The following is a 14209-nucleotide window of genomic DNA, read 5'->3' as shown; positions in this document are numbered from 1 at the left end:
ACAATTAACGAGTTTTCTTTCAGGATGCTAAAACTGTCGTGGATGTGGCTAGTGATAGTGATTGCCCAATCTTGCCAAAAAAAAAAAAAAGTAGCGAATATAGGATGGAATATGATGGTTTGTATATTAAATTTTAGTTTAAAAATGGTAAGGACCATGGAGACATCTTTTTAGATGTGGAGCGTGCTGAAACCCATGTAATGGTGGGAAGACAATCAAGTGGTTATAGGTAACAATATGAGCCTGGGACACAGGTAAATAAGAAGCTTCCAGCTCATACAGTAAAAACCCAAGAACAAGCCTCTTAGTGGAATGTTCTCCGCCCATTTCTCTTTTTCAGAGATGTGGTGCTAAATTGAGTAACCTTGCTAAATGGTGCTTGGACGATGCCCAAGGTAATAAGGGGCCTCATGTATAAGACAGTGCTTTAATAATATATCAGTGCTGGGTTTGTGCAAATTCATGCAAAGGTCGAAGGTGCAGCCCAGACTGACAGCACAGGTGGACCTCGAGGGGCAGAGTGGATAATGTCGTTGTAAGGGAAGGAGGGCTGAGAAGAAGGTGGAAACAAACTAGCCAGGAAAAGGATGACCTCACATCTTACAAGTATATGACATACTTTTGTAAGTATGTAAAATATGTGTGAGTGCAATTCTGTATAAGGAGATTAAATATTAGACATTTCCTTAGACAGGAATCAAGACTACAGTCACTTGTAAGAAAGTCCTAACTAAACAGTCAGCAGGACTTCTCAGCCTTCCAAGGACTGATACAAGTTTGGCCTGTGGTGGAATACATTTGTCATCTCAACAACTGAGAAGTTCGAAAACAATGGTCTGAAGTTCAAGGCCAAGCTCGACTGCATTCTCTCATCAAACCAGTCTCCAAAAATAGAAACAAAAATGTAAAACAAATGCTGAACCCATTTCAAATGAGAACATCTTCATAAGGAAAAAAAATGAAAGAAAGTAAAAAAGAACAATGTAGTTTCTTTGTTTTACTGAGAATAACAACCATGGGGTCTGAAGCATGAAATTATTCCTGCTCTGGCTGTTAAGGTCTCCGTGACCCAAACTTAGTTTGTAACAGATTTCAAAACACCGTAAGACAACCACTACAGAATAAGTCCTCCAGCCTCACTTGCTCTGAGTTATTTATCACTATCCCCAATTTTAGGTCCCCGATTTTGTACTGTTTGTGCAACAGTATAATCCATTAGCTTTGCTGTGGGCATCACCTGATACCGGGTCATGATAGTGGCAATTGAGTTTTTAGGAAATCAGAGGAAATTCACATAGACTGACGGCAGGGATCCTTCACTTGTGCCAACACTTCAACCTGAGAGACTTCACGCCACCAAGTCCCCAGCATGCGTCCTGTGAAGACCATACCGTGCACGCATCCATAAACCATGTTTCCTTCACTTCCTTCCTATCGCCTTGTAATGTGTTTCTTGGGCAGGGAAACAGGCCACTTAGCTTTCTGTCAGGCTGCAGCTTTTTCTTTTCTTTTTTTTTTTTTCTTTTAAATCAGAGCTGACACTAGACCCAAAGTGAAAACTGCAAACTGGGCCAATTCAGGATAAAAGGTCTTCCTTCTATGTCAACTGTACACATTAGATCTCATTCTTGTTCCTCTGTTCCCTTAATCTCTCCTTTTAAAAGAATTTTTATTTATGTGTGAATATTCTGTGTGCATATATGATGCATGCCAGAAGAAGGCATCAGGTCCCATTACAGACCTTTGTGAGCCACCATGTCATTGCTGGGAATTGAACTCAGGACCTTCGGAAGAGCAGTCACTGCTCTTAACCACTGAGCCATCTCTCCAGCCCTATGGAAGAAATTCTTAACCACAGCCTGTTCCCACTCTTCAGATCACCCTGTCTGTCTTGTAAGTACCCCTGAATCTTATCACCAGGGAGGGGTGCTTCAGTTTTGGGGTTCCTGCCTACTTGTTTGAGGCTGCTCATGGATCAGCTTAGTTCAGGGACTGCTAGGTGGTGTTGCTGGTGAAAAAAAAAAAAAAAACCTGGGCTACTAATAGGACAAAACAGATACTGTATCATTTTGCATATGGGACTGTAAACTCTTTAATGTTCTTAGTTAGGATTTCTGTGGCTGTGAAGAAGTACCGTGACCATAGCAACTCTTTCAAAGAATTATTTAATTATGGCTGCCTTACAGTTCAGAGGTTTAGTCCATCATCATCATGGCGGGAAGTGTGGTAGTGCAGAGGCAGACATAGTGCTGGAGAGGTAGCTGAAAGTTCTTTATGAGGATGGGCAGCAGGGGAAAGAGAGTGACACTGGAACAGGCGTAAGTATTTGAAACCTCAAAACCCACCCATGGTGACACACTTCCTCCAACAAGGCCACACCTCCTAATAATGGCACTCACTGGGTCTATGGGAGCCAGTTTCATTCGAACCATCACAAACATTAATTGTAAAGATTGCTTTGGGCTCAATCATTTTGAAGAATGTACTATCAATGTATATACTCTGTATACAGTGGGAGTGGGTGGTGGGACCCATAGCAAAGACAGCAAGTTGGACCTATACTTGTATTCATGTGGCCCTCTGTCAGCATCCACAGTGCATTGAAATAGGCAGGACAAAGGTCGGAGTTCAAAGGTAAGTTAAGGGTTGAAGTGGCAGGGTCTGGAGCCCTAAAGAAGATGGGTAAGAGGGCTTATAGCCCAAAATGATGAGCAGATAAGACAGGTAGAGCTCTGGGCCAGTGGTGGTTGGCCCACAGGACCACTTGAGCCCTTGAGGAAGGTGTGTACCATACCTATCCTGGTTTGTTTGTTTGGTCTGGTTTGGTTTGGTTTGGTTTGGCTTGGCTTTTGAGACAGGCTTTCTCTGTGCAATAACCTTGGCTGTACTGGAACTCACTTTATAGACCAGGCCTCGAACTCACCAAGATTCATCTGCTTCTGCCTCCCAGTGCTGGGATTAAAGGCACTCGACACACCATACCCAGCTCATCTCCTGCCTTCTAATGCGGTTGATTGTAACAAACTAAGTAAAGATAGCTTTCTAAAAAGGCCTCCACCTGTTTCCAGAAAAACACAGCAGAGTATCTTATAGACAAAGGGCTAACTAAGACTAACTGTCATCACTTTTTAGTCACCAAAAGGAACAAAGAGAGCTTAAAATAATTAACAGCAGTTGACACACTTGTAACATTTGGGCAATAATACCAGCCAAGTGATGAATAGAGAGCCAAGGTCAATAACTAACAAGAATGGAGTCAAAGTTGGACAGAAGGGGATCCCTACTTCCCCTAACTTAGTGGACAGTACATAAACAGTGTATGATTATCTCCCTAGTTGGGCCAGGATATCATGCCTAGAGTGTAGAGCCTACCATTATCTCCACCCATGATAACCAGGGCTAATCAATCCTTATAGCAATTACCTCCATCTCTGCTGTGACCCTATAAAACTTCTAGGAAAGATGTAACTTCTTTCTTTTTGGAAACCCCAGCCTCTGTTTGGAGTTTCCCTGATTTTCCCTTAACTTCTTACTTTTCCTCAACGGTTCATTTTTTCTGGAATTCTCCTTAACACGGTTTCACTTTGCTACACCCATGGCAATCCACAGTTTTAATCTTCATTGGTGAAAAACAAAAACAAAAACGAAACAAAACAAAAAGCCCTCAGAGTTACACTTCCCGGCTGTTATTTGGTGACTGTGTCTGGCACCTAGACCCTCGGGTGCTACACAACCAGACTAACTGTTCTGCTGCACTTGGGAGCCCTTTATCACTGATCCCCTAAAATCTGTGAAGTGTATAGAAGAAGCATATTAGACTCAGTGAAACAAAAACCTTCAAAAGAGTGCTGCTAACACAAAATGTCTGTCCATCAAACTAACCCAGGGGGCCTCCATATTGAAATCAGGCTAACTCAGCTTTCTCCCCTTCGATGGCAGTTCATTTCATCTCCGTGGACCTCTCATCCTCAAGGCTCCAGGATTTCTTAGACTCCTTTTGGCCCCAACCACCATTTTGTGTTTTCTGCAATTAACTTTTTTTCTTAGGGTAGGACCTGATCTACCCAAAAGCTTGTTCTTCCAAGGGGTGGGGGCAGCTCCTGCTGTCTGCTTCTATTGAGTACCTATTCTGGTTGTCTTCTCTTCATCTCCTACTTACCAGCCATTCCTTTTATTGCGCCCAAATTCTCAGTTTGGTCATGGACATGATCTCCCTGGTGCTACATTCTGCCCCCCCCCAGCAACTAAATTATTTCTCTGCTCTACAAAATGTCTTAAAAATCAGAACAACAGCCTTTCCCAAGGTGTACATGACTGGCTTTCCATCAGTCATTTCCCATGACCAGGGTTCTCTTTATTTAGAGAAAGTTGGCCATGGGTTATGTCTCTCAAATAATTAACACTTTACAATGAATTATTTTGTCTTATTTTTCTAGCCTTATCTTCATGCTAGGCAAGTGATTTTTCCACTTAGCCACACTCTTGGCCATACATTATAGCTTCTCAATGCCATTTTGAAAGGTATAATTTACTGGTAGAGCTCATGGCTAGCATGAGCAAGGAAAATAACAAGGACCATTTGTCCTATAAAGTGTCCAAGAGCTGCATTTAACAGGATTCTTGTTCTTATTATTTGTGTAAGCTTCTGGGGATCAATGTCAGGCCTCACACATGCACCCACTGAGATATGTCCTCTATCCATTGCTCTCACTTTGTATCATTTAATTTATTCCTCTACACCCCCCTTTTCTGGGTTAGGGTGTAGCTCATGAAAGGTTGATTTGTTATAAATTTCCCCGTTTTCTTTACCCTGGTTGCTTTAACAGAACCATCCTGTGGTTGTTGCTTAATTTCATTATTTTATTAAGATCGAGAAATGGCAATTTTCTAATTTTATGTCCTTTGGCATTCTTCTACTGGGAACTACTCTTTAAATAGGACTTTGCATCTGCAACTAGTTAGCTGATCGCCCTGAATACAACTTGCATGGGGAAGGCAGGAAAAGTGCTCAATTTTTTCCCTTGTATTTACTGAAGTTTACGGCAATGAGCGTAGTGGTCCAGTGGCCTTCAATCAACACCCAGCATTTGCTCACCACCCTTCCTGGCTGTCTCATCTGGTCTCAAGGGACTCTGTAGCTCTCATGAGTTTTTCCCGAAAGTTACACTCAGACTGCCCAGATGGGTGCCAATAGGAGTCTTTTCATTGGGCTACTGTGTCCCTGTCATGTAATCTTGGAATGCTTCCTGGATTTCCAGCAATGGCAAGATGACATCAGCCATTTCTCCAAAGAGCCCTGGCACTTTTTGAAAGGGATGTTATTTAAAAGCTATAGCATAAAGTATATGAGACTTTAAGTTGATTTCTTTCTTTGTCTTCACTAGCCATCCTTGTGGATACATCTAGGAAGTACACTCTTTTTAGAAAGTAATATATATATATGTATACATATATATATACATATACATATATATATGAATCCATATTGACATTTGCACCGTGTATGTGTATGTGTTCATGTGTGTCCTTACGTATTTATGTGCACTTATGTGTGTATGTATGTGTCTGTGTATGTGTGTATGTGCATGTGTGTATATGTGTACATGTATCTGTATGTGTGTAATGTGCTAGAAATTACCAGGACTTTGCTAATGATAGACAACCATTGTACCAATGATTTATCTCAGCCCTTCCAAAGTAATTTAGGTTTCCAGGCTTATGTGTCTTTATCACGAGACATATCTTTCTCTGGAGGCAAGGTATCGTATACCCTAGACTGACTTTGAACTTACGTTGGTGTGGAAGATAACCTTGAACTCTTGATCCTCATGTCTCTACCTTCTAAGTACTAGAGCTGCAGGCATGTACCACGTGCAACTGGTCTTCTCAAAGTTACTCTTGTACGGTATGGTAAGAACAACAGAAATTGAACTGACTGGTTCTAGTTGACACCATTAGTATACCATGCTTGTGTAAGGATTAAGGTGGCAAGACTTTTATTATCTTGTCCATTTAAATTTTCCTGCTGGGAATGTTTTTCCTAATTTGTCCAAAGATTAATACACAGTTTGGTTTTGTCTGGGTGAGGTACAACTTTAGCAGCAGTGACTTCAGTTTTATATATGTCTTTGACATGAGGACCCTGTAGAAGCATAGCCCTTTCACCGTCCCCCCACCACCACCCAAATCCCCTCTAACTTGCTCTGCACTTCACAGCTGTGTTTCTCTGGAGAACCCTGAAGAATATAATCACTCTGGATTTAATTTAGGACTTCATTGAACATACTGGGCAAGTGTTCTATCACAGAGGTATGACGGTTTTTCCCTAAACTACTGAACATTGAATCCAGAGTCTGGTGAGCTCCAGCACATGCTCTTCCACTCAGCTATGCTCCTCACCAAGGAACATTTGACCTCTGACCTTTCTCCTTAAACTGTCCCTTCTGCTTGCTAGGCCATTCTCCTCTCCTTCATCTTGGCTTCCCTTACAGTCCTCTGCTCCCGTGTGGTATTGATGGGACAGGTGGTTGCTACTTGGCCTTGCTCTCTCCACTCACCCAGTCTTGCCCGCTGAAGTGACTCTAAGTTTTCAGAGCTATGCTCGGTTACTATTGCAGGCTTCTAGCCCATCCATATTGCCAGTCTTCATCCACTTTGCAACCAAGTCCTACTGGTATCCCCACCTGTACACCTCAGCAGTGAACTCAATATCTCTGAACTGCACTCTGAATCTTCCCCTGTACATCTTTTCTTCACGAAGCTTTGCATGCCTGCTAAATACTTCTTCTACTTATCAGAAATTAACCTGAGTTTAATTCCTTCCCTTCCCACATGCAACCTTTCAGAAAATTCTATTCATTTTTACCTCCAAAATAATATACCTTAAAATATCTCTTCCTCCCCCCTCCTCCACTCTCCGTCCTCCTCTTCTTCCTTTCCTTCTCTTCTTCCTCTTCCCTCTAGCTCCTTCTATCCCTCCTCCTCTTCCTCCCCGCCAACTCTCGCTCTTCCTTCTTTTCCTCCTGTCCATCTTCCAGTGCTATAGACTAAAGCCAGGACTTCACCATATCAAATGGTTCTTCTAGCATTAAGCTACAGCTCAGTCCCCTCTCCCACTTGCTATCATCCCTCTCTCATGTCAAGCTCATATACCTGAACCCCTTCGGCAGCCTTCAAATAGATTTTTTTTCCACTCAGTACCACCTCTCTGTTTATTCTCATTACTATAACTGAAACTCATTAATATGGCTGCTCAGCCAGCCCTACATGGCCTTTCCTGCGACCCTCGGTTCTCTTCTTGTACATTTCTTCTATCTTGCTATGCTGCAGGTACATGGAATTTGTTCTTCATTCTAAGCCCTGCTTGACCTCCAAATTCTTATAGCTGCTTTGCTGCCTGGTCTCCATCTCCTTTCATCCCTCCCTCTGCTGTTAGATGAAACATCTCCTGCTCAGAAAGGCATTATCCCATCCCAAGCTCAGTTTAGTGGAGAGTCACTGCATAGTTGACCAAGGTTGTACACGTGGATATGCATGTTTGTTTAATAGCCATGTCTCTCAGGACCCAATACCTTGGGGGTTAGGAATCATGAAGATCTTGGTCACTAAGAACAATATTTGCCTGTAGAAGGCACACAGTTAATATGTGCTAGCTGATGAATGCATTTGAAAAATTTGACAGAGTAAGCTTACCCACGTCGGACTTCTCTACAAATGGCATATTCAGTGGACGCCAACTATTTCCACGGAAGTTGGGAAAATCCTGACTAGAGTCCTTTGACATAGCTAGGGTCAGCGAGAAAAACAATGGCTGCATTCATTCAGATAGCTGTTTTGTTGTTTCTTTGATTGTTTTGTCTTTTAAGACTGGGTCTACCCGCATAGTCCTGGCTGGCCTGGAACTCACTCTACAGAGCAGGCTAACCTCAAACGTGCAGCACTCCTCCTGCCTCTGCCTCCTGACTGCTGGGATTATATAACCCAGCTACGCTTTATGATTTCTTCCCTCCCCATGTGTGAGTGAAAGTATGTTCATAGGTGCATGTGCAGTTGAGTGTATGCATGCAGAAGCCAGAGTTTGACATCAGAGTCTTCATCAATCTCTCCTCATCTTATGTATTTTATATTGAGTCAGGGTCTCTTACTTGTATCTGGAGCTCATGAATTTTGCTAGTTTTCTAACTTGCCTCCTAAGTACTGGGACTACACAGTAGAGTGGGACAACACACACACACACACACACACACACACCCTGGCATTTACAGAGGTGTCAAGGATTGACATTCTGGTCCTCACAGTTGTGTGACAAACACTTTACCCATGCAGCCACCACCCAGTCCATTGTGTTATATCTTATTCAGGATCCTTGTGGGCTGCATATCTCGCTAAGACCTGCAAAAATAGCTCACAATGGTTAGGGCTTTGAGACTCTCGTGTACATGCTTGCACATGCTTAGACGCATTCTGGGGCATTTCCTATTCCCACCATTTATACATAAGGAAATATTGTGTCCAGCATAGCTTAGGACTTGACCTGACTGGGGTGAGGAGCAAATAAAGGATGGACAGACACATAGACATGTCTAGAAGAGCTGAGATCAAGCAGGCCTTTCTCATGTCAACTATACAGGTCCACTCAGGACTTATTTCTCTCCTTACACACTCACTTGGGCATCCCTGACTCTCCACAAAGGAGAATTGAGCTCAGAGAGATGAGGGAACTAGTTGGGCATGAGGGCACACATTTAAGGTCAGTGCTGGATACATATTGAGTTCAAGGTTACATACAAGTTGGGGTACATAAGCCACTGTTTCACATACACACCCTTGAAAATATTTTTTTTTTAAAGAAAAGAAATTGAGGAGCTAGGCTGAGAGCTCCCAGTTAGTTCAAGAAAAGGCTGGATTTAAACTCATTCTTTGGATTCCAATCTGAGCTTTGTTTACTCCACTGCATCTCATAACGAGGAGAGAAAAGTATCTGTATTTTCATCAAACACAGCTACATGGCATCACTGATTCTTGGCAGTGGACTCTTTGTTTATAAAATATTGGGACCTCTGGGGTTAGAGAGGTGGCTCAGTGGTTGAGAGAACTTGCTGTTCTTCTAGAAGGACCCAAGTTCTGTTCCTAGCATAAATACATACCCATCATAAATAAAATACTTTTTTTCTTTTCCTTTTCTTTTTCCTCCTCCTCCTCCTTCTTTTTTTTTTTTTTTTTTTTTTTCTGAGACAGGGTTTCTCTGTGTAGCCTTGGCTGTCCTGGAACTCCCTGTGTAGACCAGGCTGGCCTCGAACTCAGAAATCCACCTGCCTCTGCCTCCTGAGTGCTGAAATTAAAGGTGTGTGCCACCACTGCACCAAATAAAATGTTTCTTATTTTAAGATTTATTATTAAAAATAAAATGTTACAAATAAAAGAATCACACATGGAAATAAACCAGACCTGGGGACTATACAACTCAATGAACTTCAATACAGTTGGAATAAAATATATAAATAAAACATGGAGAACCAACTGTCTTGTGTTTGCTAGTAAGGCAGGATGGCCGCCAATTCAATGTTAGTGCGGACCAAATGTATTGAGATCCTGTCTCTAACCAGCAAACAGAACTCATTTCTACTTTGAGATCCCAGTATAATCAAGAAGACCCCATGAACTTTAGGTTGTTTTTGCTTTCTGACAATCCCTTGCCCTTGGTGACAGGGAGGGAGGGCAGAGCTACTTGTGGCCTGGAGTGAAGTCATCACCTGCCTCTAGGTGGCCAGCAGAGGGCTTTCCATGGGAAAGGTGTGTCTAAGATGTTGGGCTCCTGGAGTACACCAGGTGTCATGGTGTTTAGTGCGTAAGTTCAAAGGCTCAGCTTTGCTGGGAATTGGTGAAGAGAGGGCAGCTTTGAGAAGCTTTCAGCTCAGGGCTGGGAGTCCCTGTTCTCCGAAAGTGACAGCTGAGCAAATCTAACAGAACTGTTTTTTTCTTTGTGCTCATGTCATGGTTTTCTCTTCATAATTAAGACTTTAAGGAAAATACTTCCTTCAAGTCCATATGTATGCCCCACTTTTTTGTATGCAGATTTTAAACTTCCAAGGTATGTAAATCCAAGAAGCCTTTGAATCCCACTTTAAAGATGCTTTAGGGCTCGATGCAGTTCAGTGGTAAAGTGCTTGCCCAGCATGGCCTCTGTCCTGGCTTTGACTCCTCAGCACTGTTTTTAAAAGTGCTGCTTTAGCTATCAAAAGATTTCATGTAAAGTCACTTTAAATAATCAGTAAAACTCGCTGGCCCATGGCGGCCATTATTCAAGTCCGTGTGTACAGCTTCCCAGCTTGCAAAGTGTGTAATCCATCATCTGGTGGGTCAGCCCGTTTCTCATGTGTCTCAATCTGAATGTATAACTTTTGATTCTTATTAACTGGCGATGGATGTTCTGGATTTCTGTCTTTGCTGCATCGTCAGCATATAATAAGACTTTGCTCCTTGGCTGAATGATCAAGTGAGGGACTGCATTTTTTTTTTTTTAAGATTTAATTTTATTTACTTTATGTGTATGAGTACACTGTAGCTGTACAGATGGCTGTGAGCCATCATGTGTGTGGCTGCTGGGAATTGAACTCAGGACCTCTGCTGGCCCTGCCCCCTCCAGCCCTGCTTGCTAGGGCGTAATTCACTGTAGCTGACTTCAGACACATCAGAAGAGGGTGTCAGATCTTATTACAGGTGGTTGTGAGCCACCATGTGGTTGCTGGGATCTGAACTCAGGACCTTCGGAAGAGCAGTCAGTGCTCTTACCCGCTGAGCCATCTCATCGGCCGGCATTTTTTTTTTTTTTTTCTGGTTTTTTGAGACAGGGTTTCTCTGTGTAGCACTTTAAGCGTGAAGAAACACAGATATTTTCCCCCTTGTCGGCATTCTTTTCCAAAGGTTGCTCAAAGTGGTGCTTAAAAGATAATTCCAGCTTGCTAAATTTAGGGTGTGGATCAAGTCCAAAGTGAGAATACTCCACTGGTAATTGTGCAAGGAGCGTTAATATGTGCGGCAAGGGAAGGTGTCTTAAACTCCTAATGATCTCTCCCTCCCTCCCTCCCTCCCTGACACACAACGTATAATTTAACAAGATTCAAAGTTAATTGAGTTGGTGCCACACTCTTTATCACCATGACTGAGTTTTCAATATAAAATGAGGGGAGTTTTATATATAAAATATGAATAAAGTACATGCTTAGTGTGTGCTAAGTCTTGGCTTCAATTCCTAGCACTATAAATAGATAAATGAGTTCATATTTGAGTTGTTCTTTAAAAAAAAGAAAAAGTCAGAGATATTTTCCAACATCAGCAAGTTATTGAGTTATTTTTGTGGTACAAGGGGGTTAAGTTCCGGGCACTGAGCATGCTGGGAAAGCACATACAGCTCATCACCATTCCCAGCCTCTGAGGTTTTGGTCCAGAATCTTACATTGTAGCTCAGACTGGCCTTGAAGTCCTGATCCTCTTGCATAAGCCTCCCAAAATGCTGGCTTTACAAATGTATCTTACCGTGCCTGGCTTGCTTCCCTTTGTATTTAAGGTACAACTAGAAGTGTGTCATTATCTGTAAGCTTGCTTTGAAATGCATTAAAATCATAGCGATGACAGGAAGATAACGTGAGGAAGTAGATGTAGCAAAATGTTCCTGGAATAATTCAAGTGGTTCACTCTACAATTTTGCTACTATAAAAGGATGGAGGTGGCAGGTACCACACGTAGCTGAGCCAGCCTTTACTTCCCAGGAGAAATACAGAGCTGGTGCCAGACAGGGCAGCTATGGGGCATAGAGGTGCTGAGCTCTGGATGTTATTCAACTCCACACCTTCCAACCTGGCCTCAGGTGACAGGTAGGTCGTAGTAGCAAGGTCTTTCGAACCCCCCAAAAAATCTCCCATGGTTAACAAGTACAGAAAGATGGAGTAGAGGATACTGATCAATGGTCCCTGAATATTTCTGGAAGGGACATGTTGTAGCTTCAAAGTGAAATGTCCTCTATAGGTTCATGCATTGAACACTTATTCCCCAGCTGGTACTGCTGTTTGTAGAGGTTATAGGACCTTCAGATGGGGGTAGGAGGTTTGCTGGGTAGATGACTCAGCTGGTGGGATGAGCTTTTACAGAATGGACCTGCCTCATCTCTGCTTCCTGACTGCAGCCTTAAGGTAGCCAGTTGACACCCACTCCCACCACCAAGCAGCCTTTCCGCACCATGCCTTCCCTACCACAATGGACCGAATCTCCTCAAACCATGAGGGAGAATGAATCCTTCCTTTGTGAAGTGGCTTGTCAGGCATCTGGTCACAACAATGAGAAAGTGATAGAAATGCACAGAATGTGCGCCCAGTATCTCAGAAAGGAAATGGGCAGGGCTTAAGCAAAAGCAGCTGGCTAAAGGCCACCAGCGTCTTTTGCTCTGTTCTTTGATCTTTATCCCTCCAAGTACAATCCTTTACTTTCTTGCTCTCTGCACTTGTTTGTTTGTTTGTTTGTATAGGGGGCTTTGGAGACAAACACTGGGCTCTTGTCCACAGAAGCCTACCACAGGAGTTTTTAAGCTATCTCTGGTTTTCTGTTCACATAAAACCTGAGTCAAAAATAACCCAGCAGAGACTTAAATGCTGAAAGTAGCAAAGAAAACAATCCTCTGTCATGTTATAATTATTGCATTTTTGGACTGGAGTTCCAGTAGAGCTTTCCTCTGATCTTATTGGCTTCTTTATGCTACATCATTTCTTTAATGTTCCAGACATCACAAATGATACTTGTGTCTTTGAGGATATCAGCACCCTCTTGAGACTCAATGCTTACTTACTGAACATTTAGAACTCAGAGCCCCATTCATAGTACCAGCAGCCCATCTGGAGAATTCTACAATGATATGGTAACTTAGTAATGTTAGAGAACAGGCATAGATGAAGAAAAATGAGGGGAAAAAGAGGAAGAAAAGTGTGTGCTTTGTAGGGGGCATGACTGAGAATACTCAGTAGCCATCAAAAGTGTCTTCCAGTATATCTCCTGGCTGATGTCCCCCTAGCTATTCCTCTACAGAGCACATGAAGGTTTCTTGTTGAGATGTCATGTAAGGAATGGATCAAAACTCAAAGGTGACATCTGATGTCTTCCCATCAGAATGGAAATGGGCATGGTTTCTGTTTTCTTGAATTGGATCAGTTGGAATCCAATGCTTATTAAGTGGGATTATAAGTGGCTTTGGATGTCCCATGAACTTGTATAATAAAGGTTCTTCTCTCCAACTTGATCACATTTGCCCCTCTGAACCTGTGCACAAGACTTCAACAGAAGGCTGAACTTCCAGTGACATGGAAGGATGTTAGTCTGATGCTCAAAGAGATGGGCTGTGTGATGGAATGGAGGGTAGACATGGATAGGGACAATTGTGACAAAACTGAAGAATAAAGACTCTATAGTGAAAACATGGGAAGTGCTGGTTGAGTAGAACTCTCAGGAAGAAAGGTGACCCTCTCCCCCTCCCCACAGGTCCCCTACCGTCCATAACCCTGGCTATCCTCACTATGTAGACAAGACCAGGTTGGCCTCAAATTCAGAGATCCACCTGCCTCTTCCTCCCAGGTATTAAGATTAAAGTTGTGCATGACCCAATATGGTACACTTTTAAATTTACCTATCACCATTATCCCAAGCTATCACTGAATTTCAAATTCTGCCTTAGGGGAGCTCTGAACTTCTCACTTCATTTACCTGTTTTTTAAGTGGTGGTTCTATTTAAGACTTAAGTCATTCATTGTGAAATTAAACACAAAAGACCCCAAATTAAACAAGTAATCAAACAACGAACAAAGATCGTAAATTCCAAGACCCAGTCCTGTTCCTAATAATGGTTAGGGTGCAGATCACTGGACTAGGAGGTCTGCACCAGGATTGACAGCACCTGGCACTTTGAGTCTTCAGTACCATCTGCTTTCAAAACTGGAGGGCAGGGAAAAGAAGACTGACTTGGATTCTTCCTGGGATTGTGTGTTAGCCGACACTTAGTGTTCATGTGAGCACTGATTGTTTTTATCAAACTAATCCTAAATTCAGTATATTCAGAAAAGCAAGAAAAAAAATGCCTTTTGGGAGTGTACTGGCTGGTTTTGTGTGTCAACTTGACACAAGCTGGAGTTATCACAGAGAAAGGAGCTTCAGTGAGGAAATGTATCCA

The sequence above is a fragment of the Mastomys coucha genome, unplaced genomic scaffold, assembly GCF_008632895.1.
Source record: "Mastomys coucha isolate ucsf_1 unplaced genomic scaffold, UCSF_Mcou_1 pScaffold22, whole genome shotgun sequence".
NCBI lineage: Eukaryota > Metazoa > Chordata > Mammalia > Rodentia > Muridae > Mastomys > Mastomys coucha.
Note: the sequence above shows the minus strand (reverse complement) of the source record.